The sequence below is a fragment of the Neofelis nebulosa genome, chromosome 18 (assembly GCF_028018385.1).
Source record: "Neofelis nebulosa isolate mNeoNeb1 chromosome 18, mNeoNeb1.pri, whole genome shotgun sequence".
In the NCBI taxonomy this organism is placed as follows: Eukaryota; Metazoa; Chordata; class Mammalia; order Carnivora; family Felidae; genus Neofelis; species Neofelis nebulosa.
In genome coordinates this window covers 17,044,777-17,062,155 of record NC_080799.1, presented here as the reverse complement: position 1 = coordinate 17,062,155, position 17,379 = coordinate 17,044,777, and the positions used below count along the sequence as shown (strand labels likewise).

The window sequence follows — 17,379 nt, the reverse complement described above, 5'->3', positions numbered from 1 at the left end:
TTTTTGTGGGGAGGGATGAGACATAGGTCAGAGGTTTGTGGACCAGTGCATGAGTACAAGGATGTTCCCTAAATGGTGACTGGTCTGATACTTTTGTTTGAGGAACTGTGCAGAGTGCAGTGCAGCAGAGAAGAGAAATGCACAGCTGTGTAGTTGGCTGGCTTCTACTGTGGGCTGGCCATTAGTACCCAACTAGAGGCTGAAACTTGTGTTATAAAGTTGGAAGAAGAGCTGAGGTTAGAGAAAGATGGGCAGGTTTCCACTACTCTGCTGGCTTTGAGGGCTGGAAGACAAGATGCAAGAGCAGGATAATTAGTTGGATATCCTAGCATTCTTCTTTACAAACTAGGAGATGACAAGCTGCAATGGAGTAAGGTCCAAGTGTTTATGACAAAGCCTGATTGGGACACAAAGAGGTGGAATACCTGGGAAAGTGAGGAAAATGAGGAGGACGATTTTATGGTGATTAGCAGTGAAATGAATGAAACACCTGGTGCTGTTTGATCCTTAATACACAGGAAAGCAAAAGCAGAGCAACAGCAATCCCAGCCAGTGGGGCAGCCCACAGTTCAGGAAACATTCATGATGAGAGAATATACTCCCCCTGAGCTTATTGGTGTAGCTGCTAAGTTTAGGAAAAGACCAGGGCAACTATCCTGGCATGGTTACTGCAGCTATGGGATATGGTGGGTGATGGCATTTCTCTGACCAGGTAGGAGACAGAGAAAATGAGCAACAACAACACACACACAGTCTTCCAGCAGTGCTGGCCTGGTGCTCAGGGGTTTAAAGTTACTCATTCCCTTATAGATTGGATTATTCTAGCCTGCAGGGAGGCTTGGCCCAATGAAAGGGAATCTCCCTACGCATGTGGGATCCTGGTAATCTATAGATCTATGGAGGAGTTACAACAAATTCGTAAGGAGTTGGGAATGAGACAGGCTGTTTTTGACCAGTTTTTAAAAGCTCTGATTAGGTGACATTCACTGCAGGAACTAAAACCAGGATAACACAGTCCACCCTCAGTGCACCTGGTATGGGACACTGATATCCATGCAGAGTCCAGTCATAAGACAAGATATTTTGATGATGTTGGACAATCTATTGCTGATCTGGGGAAAACTGACAAATCCTGGGAACAGGTACAGTTTATGGGAAAGACCCAAGACAGAGAGGGAACTCAGAAAGCAAAAAGACTATCCCAATATAACCATAGTGACTCTGACAAAAAATAACCCAGAAACAAATGTGGTTTGATCTCGCTGCTGCTAGGACCACACCTGAAAAGAGACTGGAAACCTCAGGAAACATCATACTGTGCCTTAAAACCTGGACACCAGTTAAGACCTGTCCCCTACCATCTTTGAAGCCCTGTCTACTCTAGTAGAGGCCTCAAGAATATTGTCATATTCAGGGTTGATGCATCCTATTCTCCAGGTATAGGAATCAGGACAAGACTGCCTCCAGGTCAGAGCCATTGGAGGCAATTGGAGACCTCATGTTGAGCTTACAATAGCTCCCCAGAAATAAACAAAAAGTGATGGCTCTAGTTATGGTGGAGCTAAATGTATTTTGTTACATGGTAACCTTCAGGAGTTTTCTGCCCCACCTCAGCATCCTTGATGGATACAGAGGACAAATCATTATGGTCAAGAAGGTCTCCTGGACAGCAACATGCAGAAGGATGAAACTAGACCACTTTCTTACACCATTCACAAAAACAAACTCAAAATGGATAAAGGACCTGAATGTGAGACAGGAAACCATCAAAACCCTAGAGGAGAAAGCAGGAAAAAAACCTCTCTGACCTCAACCGCAGCAATTTCTTACTTGACACATCCCCAAAGGCAAGGGAGTTAAAAGCAAAAATGAACTATTGGGATTTCATGAAGATAAAAAGCTTCTGCACGACAAAGGAAACAATCAGCAAAACTAAAAGGCAACCAACGGAATGAGAAGAGATATTTGCAAATGACATATCGGACAAAGGGCTAGTATCCAAAATCTATAAAGAGCTCACCAAACTCCCCACCCGAAAAACAAATAACCCAGTGAAGAAATGGGCAGAAAACATGAATAGACCCTTCTCTAAAGAAGACATCCAGATGGCCAAAAGTCACATGAAAAGGTGCTCAACGTTGCTCCTCATCAGGGAAATACAAATCAAAACCACACTCAGATACCATCTCACGCCAGTCAAAGTGGCTAAAATGAACAAATTGGGAGACTACAGATACTGGCGAGGATGTGGACAAATGGGAACTGTTTCCACTCTTGAAAACAGTGTGGAGGTTCCTCAAAAAATTAAAAATAGATCTACCCTATGACCCAGCAATAGCGCTGCTAGGAATTTACCCAAGGGATACAGGCTTGCTGATGCATAGGGGACACTTTTACCCCAATGTTTATAGCAGTACTTTCAACAGTAGCCAAATTATGGAAAGAGCCTAAATGTCCATCAACTGATGAATGGATAAAGACATTGTGGTTTATATACACAATGGAATACTACGTGGCCATGAGAAAGAATGAAATATGGTCTTTTGCAGCAACGTTGATGGAACTGGAGAGTGTTATGCTAAGTGAAACAAGTCATACAGAGAAAGACAGATACCATATGTCTTCACTCTTATGTGGATCCTGAGAAACTTAACCGAAGACCATGGGAGAGGTGAATGAAAAAAAAAAAAAAAAAAGAGAGAGAGGGAAGGAGCCAAACCATAAGAGACTCCTAAAAACTGAGAACAAACTGAGGGTTGATGGGGGTAGGAGGGAGGGGTGGGTGCGTGATGGGTATTGAGGAGGGCACCTGTTGGGATGAGCACTGGGTGTTGTATGGAAACCAATTTGACAATAAATTTCATATATTGAAAAAAAAAGGAAAAAAAAGAATAAAATAAAATAAAGGAAATTAAATAAAATTTAAAAATTTAAAAATTTTTATAAAAATAAAAAAGAATTTGCTCTTTCCATATCCAAGAAAGAAAGAAGAGAAAGAAAAAAGAAAACAATTTAATCAAAAACAGAAATAAAGAAAATGAATAATGAACCAGCAAACAGAATTTACAAACCATAAGAGACTCTTAAATACAGAAAACAAACTGAGGGTTGATGGGGGGGTGGGGGAGAGGGAAAGTGGGTGACGGGCATTGAGGAGGTCACTTGTTGGGATGAGCACTGGGTATTGTATGGAAACCAATTTCACAATAAATTTTATTAAAAAAAAAAACAGAATGAGACCTGAATGAAGTACATCCAATTTCCCCTAGGACTGAAACTTTGAAGCACACTATAGTTCTTAGACTAAGCAGGTGGGAGGGATTTGTGCTGGTTTTCTGAGGATGTGCTCAGAGGGTGAAGTTGGGAAGGACTTGGTGTAACAGCTCCATCTTCCACTTGGTGGCACTGCTTAGCTACTGTGGTGCATCTGTGTGTGCTAGTACACATGTGGGTGCACATGTGCCCACATGTGCTCAGGGTGAAATTTGATTCACTCAGCCCCCTAGTCTCTGGTACAGGAACTTTGTGCTCTCACTGATCTGTGATCAAGCACCCCTCGCTTGTCTCAGACCGCCACCCACTCCCCCGCATCTACCTTCTCCATGTCCAAGCTGTCTCCCTGCCAAGTGGCACCTCCCTCCAGAATTTTATCTCAGATGGGGCTGTGTTTCAAAACCCCACACTTTAGAGCCACCCGCATCTTAGACCCGTGCTGATTCTCTGGGGGAGGGTCTTGTGGAGCAATGGCCAGGTGCCAGCTTGTCCCAGAAAATATTTGCATGATCGTGCAGTGGCAGAGGTTCAGAGTTCATGGCAAATCGCAACACACAGCTGGCACCAAGTTTTGCCACACTCTGACGTCTTTGTCCCAATATCAGCAAACGTGGTCATTCTCAGGAGTCCGCCAGGATCTTTGCCCAAGGGGAGGATGTATGGCCTCTATCAAATGCACTCTAATCACTTCCCATGTGGCACTTGGACCCCTCAGACTACACTGCCTGCTCCTGGGGATTCAACCTATTTCCTTACCAGAGCACTGCCAGGCACTAAGCTCTGAACCTGAAGACTCTGCACTCCACTGCTTATAGAACAATAATAATAGAACAAAACCTGGTGGTATTGAAACCCTCTCCTATATCCCCATCACTGGACACTTCTTGTCCAGTCCCCTGCAAGTGCTTTCACTCTTACTTTCTCACTTTCTCTCCAGGCACTATTGGGTGGAGTGATTTTCTTGCACGATCCTGATACACTGCATTCCCCCTCTTTCTCTTTCTGTCTCGTCCTCTCTCTGAAAAAAACAGCTCCCTACCCTCCGCATCTTTGTGGCATTTCTCTCCCCCAACTCACCCTTCACACCACATACCTGTCAAGTTCTGTGACTCAAATTATGCAAGATTGTTGTGTTAATCCTTGGATAAGTTTCCTAAGTGTTCAAAATGGTTTGATGCTGATCCAGCCATGTTTCAGGGACAAGACAAACTCAGAGTCCCTGTACAACTCCTCCATCTTAACTCCCTCCTCTGTACACAAACTCTTAAATCATGGCAGGTGGGTGTGGAGATATACTTGTCCTGTGGCTGCCAAAACAATCTCTTGCTTATTAACCCTGCCACCTACCAGTCTGGAGCAGCCTACCTCTTTCTTCAGTCTCTCCTGACCCTCTGTGCACAGGGGCAATTTTCAGAGCTCATCCTGGCGATTCCCAAGTTTGAAAACCCATGCAGTTTCTCCTCTCATCTTTATTACTAGGGAAATAAATCTTTTCCGTAGATCCTCAGATTCCCCCTTAGGTCCTGTGGACCTTGATTCAAGTAAGTTCCATCCCTAGATTACATGAGTGCTGAGAGAGTAGTCACCTGCCTTTTAGAAGCCTAATAATAGAAGTAATTGTGCTAGCCAGGAAGAAATAGCAGGACTGATGGCTATTGAATAGGCTACCCTGAGCATTTGGCAAATGTTATGCCTGAAGAATAAGGGAAGGCCAAAATCCCTTTACCAAGGAACAGCTTGGACATTGTATAGTCTCAGAAGTATATGGTGGAATATCAATGACTAAATCATGTGTGGCAGAATAAACACACCACTTTATACTTGGATTAAATCAATGATGTTGAAAGTCTGAATCAGCCCTAGGTTCTTTGCAGTGCATATATGAGGGAGACGTGCTTGATGAATTTTTGTTTATTGCTGAAAACCCAAGTAACAGAAAATGAGGTTTGGTTGTTTGTTTGCAATTAATGCTCACCCTGTGAGTGGCAGAAAACTGGGTGGGATCACTGCTGATGGAGCATTTCCCTAAAGAGGTTGGTCTACATATACTTTATTTGTTGCGGATGGTGCAGTTTGTAACAATATACCTTTTAACCTTGATTAAGTGCTGAAGGAGAGAGAGAAAATTTTAAATCTGATAAAATCATGGCCTCTTGGTGTTCATCTTTGCAGTGCTGTATGGAAATATACCTTAGTAGGAGACTCCTTTCACACTAAAGTAATGTTAGGGAGAAATACAGTCCTTTGAATTTTTTTTTTATGTTTATTTATTTTTGAGACAGAGAGAGACAGAGCATGAATGGGGGAGGGGCAGAGAGAGAGGGAGACACAGAATGTGAAGCAGACTCCAGGCTCTGAGCTGTGAGCACAGAGCCCGACGCGGGGCTCGAACTCACGGACCATGAGATCATGACCTGAGCTGAAGTCGGACGCTCAACCTACGGAGCCACCCAGGCGCCCCCAGTCCCATGAATTTTTATTTTTATTTTAAATTGTGGTAAAGTACACATAAGATGAAATGTGTCATCTTAATCATTTTTACGTGTATAGTTCAGTAGTATCAAGCACATTCCCATTTTTGTGCAACCATTCCTCCCATCCTTCTCCAGAACTCTCTTTGTCTTGCAAAACTGAACCTCTATATCCATCAAACAATGACTCCCTATTCCCATCAACTCCCAGCTCTTAGTAACCACCATCTTACTTTGTGTCGCTATAAATTTGACTATTTTAGGTACCTCATCTAAGTGGAATCAAAGAGTGTTTGTCTTTCTGTGCCTGGCTTATTTCACTTAGCATAGCGTCCTCAAGTTTCATCCACATTATAGCATATGTCAGAATTTCTTTCTTTTTCAGGCTGAATAAGCACGATTTCATTAGCATTTTATTTATCCATTGATGGACACTTGGATTGCTTCTATCCTTTGGCTATTGTGAATAATATCTCTATGAACATGAGTGTACAAATATCTCTTCAAGATTCTGCTTTCAATACCTTCTGGGTACATAGCAGAAGTAGAATTCCTATGTCATATGGCAATTCTATTTTTAATTATTTGAGGAACCACCAAACCGCTTTCCATAGAAGCCACACCACTTTACATTTTCATTAATAGTGCCCATGGGCTGTAACTTTTCCATATCCTTCCCCAAACTTGTTATTTTCTATTTTAAAAAAGACAATGTTCATCCTAATGGTTGTGAGGTGGTTTTTCATTGTGGCTTTGATTTGCATTTCCCTAATGATTAGTGATGTTGAACATCTTTTCATGTGTTTGTTAGCCATCTGTATATCTTTGGAATATATATAATATAATATAATATAATATAATATAATATAATATAATATATATTATAGCCATCTGTATATCTTTGGAATATATATATTATATTATATTATATTATATTATATACAAATAATATAATATAATATAATATAAAATTTAATATATTTAAATATATTAAATATATAATATATATTTATATATTATAAATTTTAAATATATTTATACTATATATTATATTAAATATATATATTATAAATATATTATATATGTATATTTATTTAATGTCTTTTGCCCATTAAAAAATTGTGGTTATTGCTGTTGAGCTGTAAGAGTTCTTTATATATTCTGGATATTAACCCTTTATCAGATATATGATTTGCAAATATTGTCTCCTATTCCATCTTTTCACTCTGTTGATGGTGTCCTTCAATGCACAGAGTTAATTTTGATGAAGTTCAATTTATCTATTTTTTGTTGTTGTTGTCTGTTCTTTTGGTGTCATATCCATGAAATGATTGCCAAATCCAATGTAATGAATTTTTCAGGAATCCAGCTTCACCTATTTTCTTTTTTTTTTTTTTTTAATTTTTTTTTCAACGTTTTTTATTTATTTTTGGGACAGAGAGAGACAGAGCATGAACGGGGGAGGGGCAGAGAGAGAGGGAGACACAGAATCGGAAACAGGCTCCAGGCTCCGAGCCATCAGCCCAGAGCCTGACGCGGGGCTCGAACTCACGGACCGCGAGATCGTGACCTGGCTGAAGTCGGACGCTTAACCGACTGCGCCACCCAGGCGCCCCCAGCTTCACCTATTTTCAAGGGGTGTTGTAGGGTAACTAACTCACTTAGGTCTTTGAGCCATTTGAGTTATTTTTTGTACATGTTTGAGCCATTTTGAGCTAATTATAAAGATATACAATAATTGTCTCCTCGGCATTGCATCTGGGCACATGTTTGTTTATTAAATAAAATATATTTTTTCTTCTTAAGGCTAGCTGAAGAAATACTCTTGAGTAGGGTTAGTTTGTAAAGCAATAGACAGACAAAATTTGAGTATATAATACAATCAAAGGATGATAGTATGTCAGAAGGGGAAAAGACCTTGCACCGTGGTCTTCATTTATTCCAGCCAATCTTTGGCTCTGAGAGCACACTCCCCATCAAGTTCACCCCTTTTAAGGCCACTTAGGCAATGGTAAGGGGCCAGCTTCAAGCTTTTAGATGTGGGTATCCAGTTTTGCAACCTTGTGCCTCTTTTTAATCCTCTCTCTTCCATCCTCAGGCAACCACTGATCTTATTTCTGTTACTATGTGTTAGTTTGCATTTTAAAAAGACTTTCTATACATCATATCACATAGAATTTGTTATTTTTCATTAGGCTTCTTTCACTCAAGATAATTACCTTTATTTATTTATTTGTTTGTTTATTTATTTATATTGAAGTTAGTTAACGTACAGTGTAGTATTGGTTTTAGGAGTAAAACCCAGTGATTCACCGCTCATATAACACCTAGTGCTCGTCCCAACAACCTCCCTCCTTAATGCTCTCACCCATTTAGCAGATACCCCCCTCCCCACCTTCTCTCCAGCAACCCTGAGTTTGTTCCCTGTATTTAAGGGTCTCTTATGGTTTGCCTCCCTCTCTGTTTCATCTTGTTTTTTCTTCCTTCCCTTATGTTGATCTGTTTTGTTTCTTAAATTCCACATATGAGTGAAATCACATGGTATTTGTCTTTCTCTGACTGACTTACTTTGCTTAGCACAATACACTCTAGTTCCATCCACGTTGTTGCAAAAGGCAAGATTTTATTTTGAGATTCGTCCATATTGTTGTCGGTATCAATACTTCTTTCCTTGTTATTGCTGAGTAGTATTCCATTGTAATCATATGGGATTTAAAAATTAATGCAGTTTAAAGCATTTTATCAGAGTCAGAAGATAACTTGTAGGTCCAGTTTTAAAATTTCAAGGGGCGCCTGGGTGGCGCAGTCGGTTAAGCGCCCGACTTCAGCCAGGTCACGATCTCGCGGTCCCGTGAGTTCGAGCCCTGCGTCAGGCTCTGGGCTGATGGCTCGGAGCCTGGAGCCTGTTTCCGATTCTGTGTCTCCCTCTCTCTCTGCCCCTCCCCCGTTCATGCTGTGTCTCTCTCTGTCCCAAAAATAAATAAAAAACGTTGAAAAAAAAATTAAAAAAAAAATTCAAGTAGTTTTTTCAAGCTTCACATCTTAGCAATATATTGTTCCACATATTAAAGAGACTAAACCTGTCCCGCTAGGACCAAAACAGCACAATTTTAAATATTAAGGAAAAGCTTTGGGAATTTCTTAAGACCAAATTGTGTTACAAACTTTCCCCCTGACTTTAAGATGTTCTTTACTCATCAAAGAAAGACAAAGAAACAAGTGATGCATTGTTAGACATATTTTAACACACATCCAAATGGTGCAGCACAGCATAGAATCTTCGATCAAATGCAATCAAAGACAGGGCTAGGAATCCATTTGCTACTATCCTTGAATCTCAGCACCCAAACTTCTCTCTTTGGAATTCTCATTGACTTAAAGCCTAAGAAAATTCTGAAAGCGATCTGAGAGACTTCTCCATAACTTAGGGTTTACATTTTATCTGAAAATATAGAAATAGACACAGCTGTCAACGCATGCTACTATCCTGTTGACTTATAATTTTCATCAGGATTTTCTCGTTTAATCAAATAAAAAGTAGGGACCAACCCCCCCCCCCCCACACACACACACACACTAGATGTGGAAATTAAGTTGTGTGGACCTGCGGGCATGATTTCCATTACTGAGGCAGGCAGAAATCATTCTGGTGAAAGATGGGAAACACATCCTCCTTCACACTGATTTGAAAAAAATTATTAAATGTGTTGCTTAATTTTTTTTTAAGTGTAGCTATAATGGTTCTGAGCATCCCAATCCCAATGAAGTTTGTGTGTGATGTTTTCCCACAAATGAGCAATTCTTCAACACCAACTGTGTGCCCTACAATTCAACTCAATTTGACACTATCTACCTGGAGATTCCACAGATTAAGGATTCAGTCCTACAAGACTGCCCTCTACTGCCATTTCAGATGCCAACTGTAGGTCCGGTTTATCATTTGTGCTTCTGACCAACAGACTATAGACTGGAGGTTTCAGCAACCCGCCCCCATTGGGTTAATTTGCTAGAGCAGATCACAAAACTCATAAAAACATTTTACTTTCCAGGTAACCAATTTATTATAAAAGATATGAAGAAGAATAGTGAGACAGGAGAAATACATGTGGTAAGGTTTGGGAAAAGGTGAGAGCTTCTATACCACCTCCAACTTCATCACTCTCCCTAAATTTCTGTGTGTTTACCAACTAGAAGCTCTCCAAACCCATCCCTTTGGGTTTTTCTGGAGGCATTGTTACATAGGCATGATCAAATCATTGGCTGTTGGTGATTGGTTTAACCCTAGCCCCTCTTCCTTCCCGGGATGTTGTTATTTCAGGGTGGACCTGAAAGTTCCGAACACATTGTTGTACCTACTGGCAACTAGCCCCTACCCTTAGGTGATTTTCAAAGTCACCTCAGCAATGTAACAGAAGATGCCTTTATCACTGCACAGTGAAAGTGTTGTAAAACTGGCCAAACAGCACAAACTTGTCAAACCCCCTGACCGGTAAAATGGATTCCCTGATCACCATGAAGTTTTAGAGGCGTTCCCCAGGTAGGGATAATCTCTTCTAACAGAATTTTAGCCACGGAAGAGATGCAAGCCTATCCACGAAGGAAAAGATTTGGTCCAGTGAGAAAACATACAAACTACGAGATGGAGAAGTTGTATGAAATCCATCCGTATGAACAGCTTTTCCTGGATTATACTTTGGACAAGTGGGACAAGTAAGGTAGGCCCTTCTTATGGTCTTATTAACTGTTCTCCACCAATATGGGTCCATGAATGCTGTCATTTTGTCAGTACACCAATGGCTTAATGCATGTTACAATTACAAGTATTGAGAATTTTAGAATTACTGGAATGACCAGATTGTTATTTGGCTGAAACCAGAGTTCTCTCTCTCTCTCTCTCTCTCTCTCTCTCTCTCTATCAAACCAAAAATTAATAAATTTCCAATATTGCTTCTCCTTTTCTGTGGTCATGTTTCCCCAATTTTTTTCTGGTCAATTTTCCCAAAACTTATCATTTGGGAGAACATCCCTTTGGAACATGACAGAGATTTGGCTATTGGTCTCATTATAAGCAGCATTTTTGGTACATATATCAGTGAGGTGGCTTCTGTTGGCGTCTATGGAGTTGAGTCTGGAATACCCCAGAACCTTAATAACAGCTAGAGCCACATGCAAAAGTATGACATCTAATAAATGTTGTACATAGGAGCCATTTTAAATCTTATCCCCATTGGGGGTAAGGAAACCTCATTGTTTCTATAATATTTGAAAATCATGAGCTACTCCAGAGGCATACTGACTATCAGTATAAATATTTGTGGTTTGCACACTTAATGGGTAAGATGACCAAATACATTTATCAAGTTATTTATTTTAAATATGTGTAGTTTATTAGTTGTCAATCCTCTTTCAATAAGGCTATTTTTTAAAAGTTAAAAAAAATATTTGTGGTTTTATCCTTGGCTAAAGTATAAACTTGAGTAAGGGTGTATAATTCAGCTGTAATAGCCAAAGGTAAAAGTGCTGCAATGACTGCAATGACTTCAAAGAGAGTTGCAATAGCATACCCAGGACAATATTTACCATTTTTATCCTTTAAATAAGAACCATCATGAAACTATGAACAACCTGTATTGGTTAGAGGAGTTATCTGTAAATTTTCATTGGGATTGAAAAGGTAACCTGTCAGTATTAAGCAGTTGTGAGGAGTTTCTTCTGGATCAAATGCAGTCCTTGTTTTGAGATCCAATTCTCTAAGTATCTAACCTGAGCCTGAGTAAACTGTAATCTTTCTTTGGAGACTTTGTGTCCTTTAAGGCCAAGAACTTTTCTGTGAAGAGGTTTGAGGAAGGGGAAGGGAGAAGCAAATCATCTGTATACCGTAATAAATTAGAGACTGTAGAAGACTTTATATCATCTAAATCAGCTTTTAAGATTTGTAAAGGTGGGAAGGACTCTCTGTGAATCCCCGGGGCATTATTGTCCAGGTGTATTTCTGTTCTTTCCTGTAAAAGACAAAAAATATATTGGTTATCTTTATCAACTGGAATACTAAAAATGCACTGCATAAAACAATTATAGTGAAGAGTTTGCTCTCAGTGGGAATGGATGTTAGCACATGGGACTTATGAACTTTAGGGTACTGAGGGATAACTGTGGTTATTTGTATTTATTGCTCAGAGGTCTTGGAGAAACCTCCAGCCGTGGCCATGGGGTTTTCTCACAGGTAAAACAGAGGTGTTGCAGGGACCATTGGAAGGGGTAATTAGACCCTGAGCTTTATAATCTTTTATAATGGGCCTGATGCCTTGAAGGACTTCTTTATAAGGTATTGATTATTATGGGAGGAGGCTTTAAAGGATCTATTTAAATCCTGATGGGAGATGCAGTGTAGATTCTGCCCATATAAGTTGAGGATTTTCTTGCATAAAGAGGATGGTATCAGATCTAATAAGAATAAATAATCAGTGTCCGCAGACTCAGCAATAGTGCTGTCAGAGACAGAACAAACAAAAGATGTCGAATGGTCATTTAATTCCCCTAGTTGGCTATTTTGGTTACAACTGTCAAATTCTGGAATGATTTCCCCCTTTTGGGAGAGATTTTGCTATGATACTTTTCTAAGAAATCTTGGTCCGATAAATGAATAAGGGCATAAGAACAAAGGAGAAAAAAGGATAGGTGTCTCTCAAGGGGCCTAGATAAAAGAAAATACGCTCAGAGGCAGGAAACTATTGACGCTTATTAGACACCCCAAGTATTTGAGCTGTTTTAGTGCTCCAAGACAGGGACTGCTTTATATCAGGGGTGTTAAGCGCTGAGAGTGTAGGTCTGATGTCAATAAGGACAGGGAGAGATTAATTACCAATCTGAAAAGTGTTTTCTTCTGAGCTGATTAAGAAGAAGGATTGGGAAGAGCCCTTGTAGTTCCCTGGACCATGTCACTGGCAATTCAGAGGGCTTTGGAAAGACTGACCAGAGGGCTGAGGATGCATGGAACATTTAAATTTGTAACAATCTGTCTCTTTTTTTAAATTCAATAATAGCAGAAAGGCTATTTGGTTTTGTTCAAGGGTCTTCATTTTCTGGAGTTGAACATTGAGAATTTTAGCAATCTTTCTTCTAGTTGCCTCATGTAGGGCGTGAGTTGGTTTGCCATATTAAGTATATTTGGAGTGGGTTACTTCCCATTCCGTTCTGCTCCTCTTTAACTAAAAGAGAAAAGCTTAACCCTCTGATAAACATAGAGTTAAATGCTACCTAGGTGGATTCAACATCTAAAAGAAGATCAGAATTTTACTTAAAGACAATTTGGAGTTGATTGTAATAATTATTAACACATTCATCAAGCTTTGGTGTGCAAGCCTGAATTTTGTTCTGATCAAGAGGCTTAGGAAAAGTTATTGTTTTTTTAATATGAAATTTATTGTCAAATTGGTTTCCATACAACACCCAGTGCTCATCCCAACAGGTGCCCTCCCCAACACCCACTACCCACCCTCCCCAACCTCCCACCCCCCATCAACCCTCAGTTTGTTCCCAGTTTTTAAAAGTCTCTTATGTTTGGATCCTTCCCTCTCCAACCTTTCTTTTTTTGTTGTTCTTTCCCCTCCCTCATGGTCTTCTGGTAAGTTTCTCAGGATCCACATAAGAGTGAAAACATATGGTATCTGTCTTTCTCTGTAGGACTTATTTCACTTAGCATAACACTCTCCAGTTCCATCCACGTTGCTACAAAGGGCCATATTTCATTCTTTCTCATTGCCACGTAGTATTCCATTGTGTATATAAACCATAATTTCTTTTTTTTAATTTTTTTAATTTTTTTATTTAAAAAAAATTTTTTTTTAATATATGAAACTTACTGTCAAATTGGTTTCCATACAACACCCAGTGCTCATCCCAAAAGGTGCCCTCCTCAATACCCATCACCCACCCTGCCCTCCCTCCCACCCCCCATCAACCCTCAGTTTGTTCTCAGTTTTTTTTTCCAACGTTTTTTATTTATTTTTGGGACAGAGAGAGACAGAGAATGAATGGGGGAGGGGCAGAGAGAGAGGGAGACACAGAATCGGAAACAGGCTCCAGGCTCCGAGCCATCAGCCCAGAGCCTGATGCGGGGCTCGAACTCACGGACCGCGAGATCGTGACCTGGCTGAAGTCGGACGCTTAACCGACTGCGCCACCCAGGCGCCCCTGTTCTCAGTTTTTAACAGTCTCTTATGCTTTGGCTCTCTCCCACTCTAACCTCTTTTTTTTTTTCCTTCCCCTCCCCCATGGGTTTCTGTTACGTTTCTCAGGATCCACATAAGAGTGAAACCATATGGTATCTGTCTTTCTCTGTATGGCTTATTTCACTTAGCATCACACTCTCCAGTTCCATCCACGTTGCTACAAAAGGCCATATTTCATTTTTTCTCATTGCCACGTAGTATTCCATTGTGTATATAAACCACAATTTCTTTATCCATTCATCAGTTGATGGACATTTAGGCTTTTTCCATAATTTGGCTATTGTTGAAAGTGCTGCTATAAACATTGGGGTACAAGTGCTCCTATGCATCAGCACTCCCGTATCCCTTGGGTAAATTCCTAGCAGTGCTATTGCTGGGTCATAGGGTAGGTCTATTTTTAATTTTTTTGAGGAACCTCCACACTGTTTCCGAGAACGGCTGCACCAGTTTGCATTTCCACCAACAGTGCAAGAGGGTTCCCGTTTCTCCACATCCTCTCCAGCATCTATAGTCTCCTGATTTGTTCATTTTAGCCACTCTGACTGGCGTGAGATGGTATCTGAGTGTTGTTTTGATTTGTATTTCCCTGATGAGGAGCGACATTGAGCATCTTTTCATGTGCCTGTTGGCCATCTGGATATCTTCTTTTTTTTATTTATTTTTTTATTTTTTTTATTTTTTTTATTTTTTTTATTTTTTAATATATGAAATTTACTGTCAAATTGGTTTCCATACAACACCCAGTGGTCATCCCAAAAGGTGCCCTCCTCAATACCCATCACCCACCCTGCCCTCCCTCCCACCCCCCATCAACCCTCAGTTTGTTCTCAGTTTTTAACAGTCTCTTATGCTTTGGCTCTCTCCCACTCTAACCTCTTTTTTTTTTTCCCTTCCCCTCCCCCATGGGTTTCTGTTACGTTTCTCAGGATCCACATAAGAGTGAAACCATATGGTATCTGTCTTTCTCTGTATGGCTTATTTCACTTAGCATCACACTCTCCAGTTCCATCCACGTTGCTACAAAAGGCCATATTTCATTTTTTCTCATTGCCACGTAGTATTCCATTGTGTATATAAACCACAATTTCTTTATCCATTCATCAGTTGATGGACATTTAGGCTCTTTCCATAATTTGGCTATTGTTGAGAGTGCTGCTATAAACATTGGGGTACAAGTGCCCCTATGCATCAGTACTCCTGTATCCCTTGGATAAATTCCTAGCAGTGCTATTGCTGGGTCATAGGGTAGGTCTATTTTTAATTTTCTGAGGAACCTCCACACTGCTTTCCAGAGCGGCTGCACCAATTTGCATTCCCACCAACAGTGCAAGAGGGTTCCCGTCTCTCCACATCCTCTCCAGCATCTATAGTCTCCTGATTTCTTCATTTTGGCCACTCTGACTGGCGTGAGGTGGTATCTGAGTGTGGTTTTGATTTGTATTTCCCTGATGAGGAGCGACGTTGAACATCTTTTCATGTGCCTGTTGGCCATCCGGATGTCTTCTTTACAGAAGTGTCTATTCATGTTTTCTGCCCATTTCTTCACTGGGTTATTTGTTTTTCGGGTGTGGAGTTTGATGAGCTCTTTATAGATTTTGGATACTAGCCCTTTGTCCGATGTGTCATTTGCAAATATCTTTTCCCATTCCGTTGGTTGCCTTTTAGTTTTGTTGGTTGTTTCCTTTGCTGTGCAGAAGCTTTTTATCTTCATAAGGTCCCAGTAATTCACTTTTGCTTTTAATTCCCTTGCCTTTGGGGATGTGCCGAGTAAGAGATTGCTACGGCTGAGGTCAGAGAGGTCTTTTCCTGTTTTCTCCTCTAAGGTTTTGATGGTTTCCTGTCTCACATTCAGGTCCTTTATCCATTTTGAGTTTATTTTTGTGAATGGTGTGAGAAAGTGGTCTAGTTTCAACCTTCTGCATGTTGCTGTCCAGTTCTCCCAGCACCATTTGTTAAAGAGACTGTCTTTTTTCCATTGGATGTTCTTTCCTGCTTTGTCAAAAATGAGTTGGCCATACGTTTGTGGGTCTAGTTCTGGGGTTTCTATTCGATTCCATTGGTCTATGTGTCTGTTTTTATGCCAATACCATGCTGTCTTGATGATGACAGCTTTGTAGTAGAGGCTAAAGTCTGGGATTGTGATGCCTCCTGCTTTGGTCTTCTTCTTCAAAATTACTTTGGCTATTCGGGGCCTTTTGTGGTTCCATATGAATTTTAGGATTGCTTGTTCTAGTTTCAAGAAGAATGCTGGTGCAATTTTGATTGGGATTGCATTGAATGTGTAGATAGCTTTGGGTAGTATTGACATTTTGACAATATTTATTCTTCCAATCCATGAGCAGGGAATGTCTTTCCATTTCTTTATATCTTCTTCAATTACCTGCATAAGCTTTCTATAGTTTTCAGCATACAGATCTTTTACATCTTTGGTTAGATTTATTCCTAGGTATTTTATGCTTCTTGGTGCAATTGTGAACGGGATCAGTTTCTTTATTTGTCTTTCTGTTGCTTCATTGTTAGTGTATAAGAATGCAACTGATTTCTGTACATTGATCTTGTATCCTGCAACTTTGCTGAATTCATGTATCAGTTCTAGCAGACTTTTGGTGGAGTCTATCGGATTTTCCATGTATAATATCATGTCATCTGCAAAAAGCGAAAGCTTGACTTCATCTTTGCCAATTTGGATACCTTTGATTTCCTTTTGTTGTCTGATTGCTGATGCTAGAACTTCCAGCACTATATTAAACAACAGCGGTGAGAGTGGGCATCCCTGTCGTGTTCCTGATCTCAGGGAAAAAGCTCTCAGTTTTTCCCCATTGAGGATGATGTTAGCTGTGGGCTTTTCATAAATGGCTTTTATGATCTTTAAGTATGTTCCTTCTATCCCGACTTTCTCAAGGGTTTTTATTAAGAAAGGGTGCTGGATTTTGTCAAAGGCCTTTTCTGCATCAATTGACAGGATCATATGGTTCTTCTCTTTTTTTTTGTTAATGTGATGTATCACGTTGATCGATTTGCGAATGTTGAACCAGCCCTGCATCCCAGGAATGAATCCCACTTGATCATGGTGAATAATTCTTTTCAATGCTGTTGAATTCGATTTGCTAGTATCTTATTGAGAATTTTTGCATCCATATTCATCAGGGATATTGGCCTGTAGTTCTCTTTTTTTACTGGGTCTCTGTCTGGTTTAGGAATCAAAGTAATACTGGCTTCATAGAATGAGTCTGGAAGTTTTCCTTCCCTTTCTATTTCTTGGAAGAGCTTGAGAAGGATAGGTATTATCTCTGCTTTAAACGTCTGGTAGAACTCCCCTGGGAAGCCATCTGGTCCTGGACTCTTATTTGTTGGGAGATTTTTGATAACCGATTCAATTTCTTCTCTGGTTATGGGTCTGTTCA

General features: G+C 40.2%; 1 protein-coding gene across 1 annotated transcript in view; it reads left to right on the top strand.

The window, feature by feature from the left end:
- The first annotated feature begins 10,307 nt into the window (after positions 1 to 10,307).
- LOC131501683 (integrin alpha-D-like) overlaps positions 10,308 to 17,379 on the top strand; it is a 155,946-nt gene continuing 148,874 nt past the window's right edge. The window contains exon 1 of the mRNA XM_058712057.1: positions 10,308 to 10,459. The gene's annotated coding sequence lies outside the window, so the exon portion shown is untranslated. The remainder of the gene's footprint in view (positions 10,460 to 17,379) is intronic.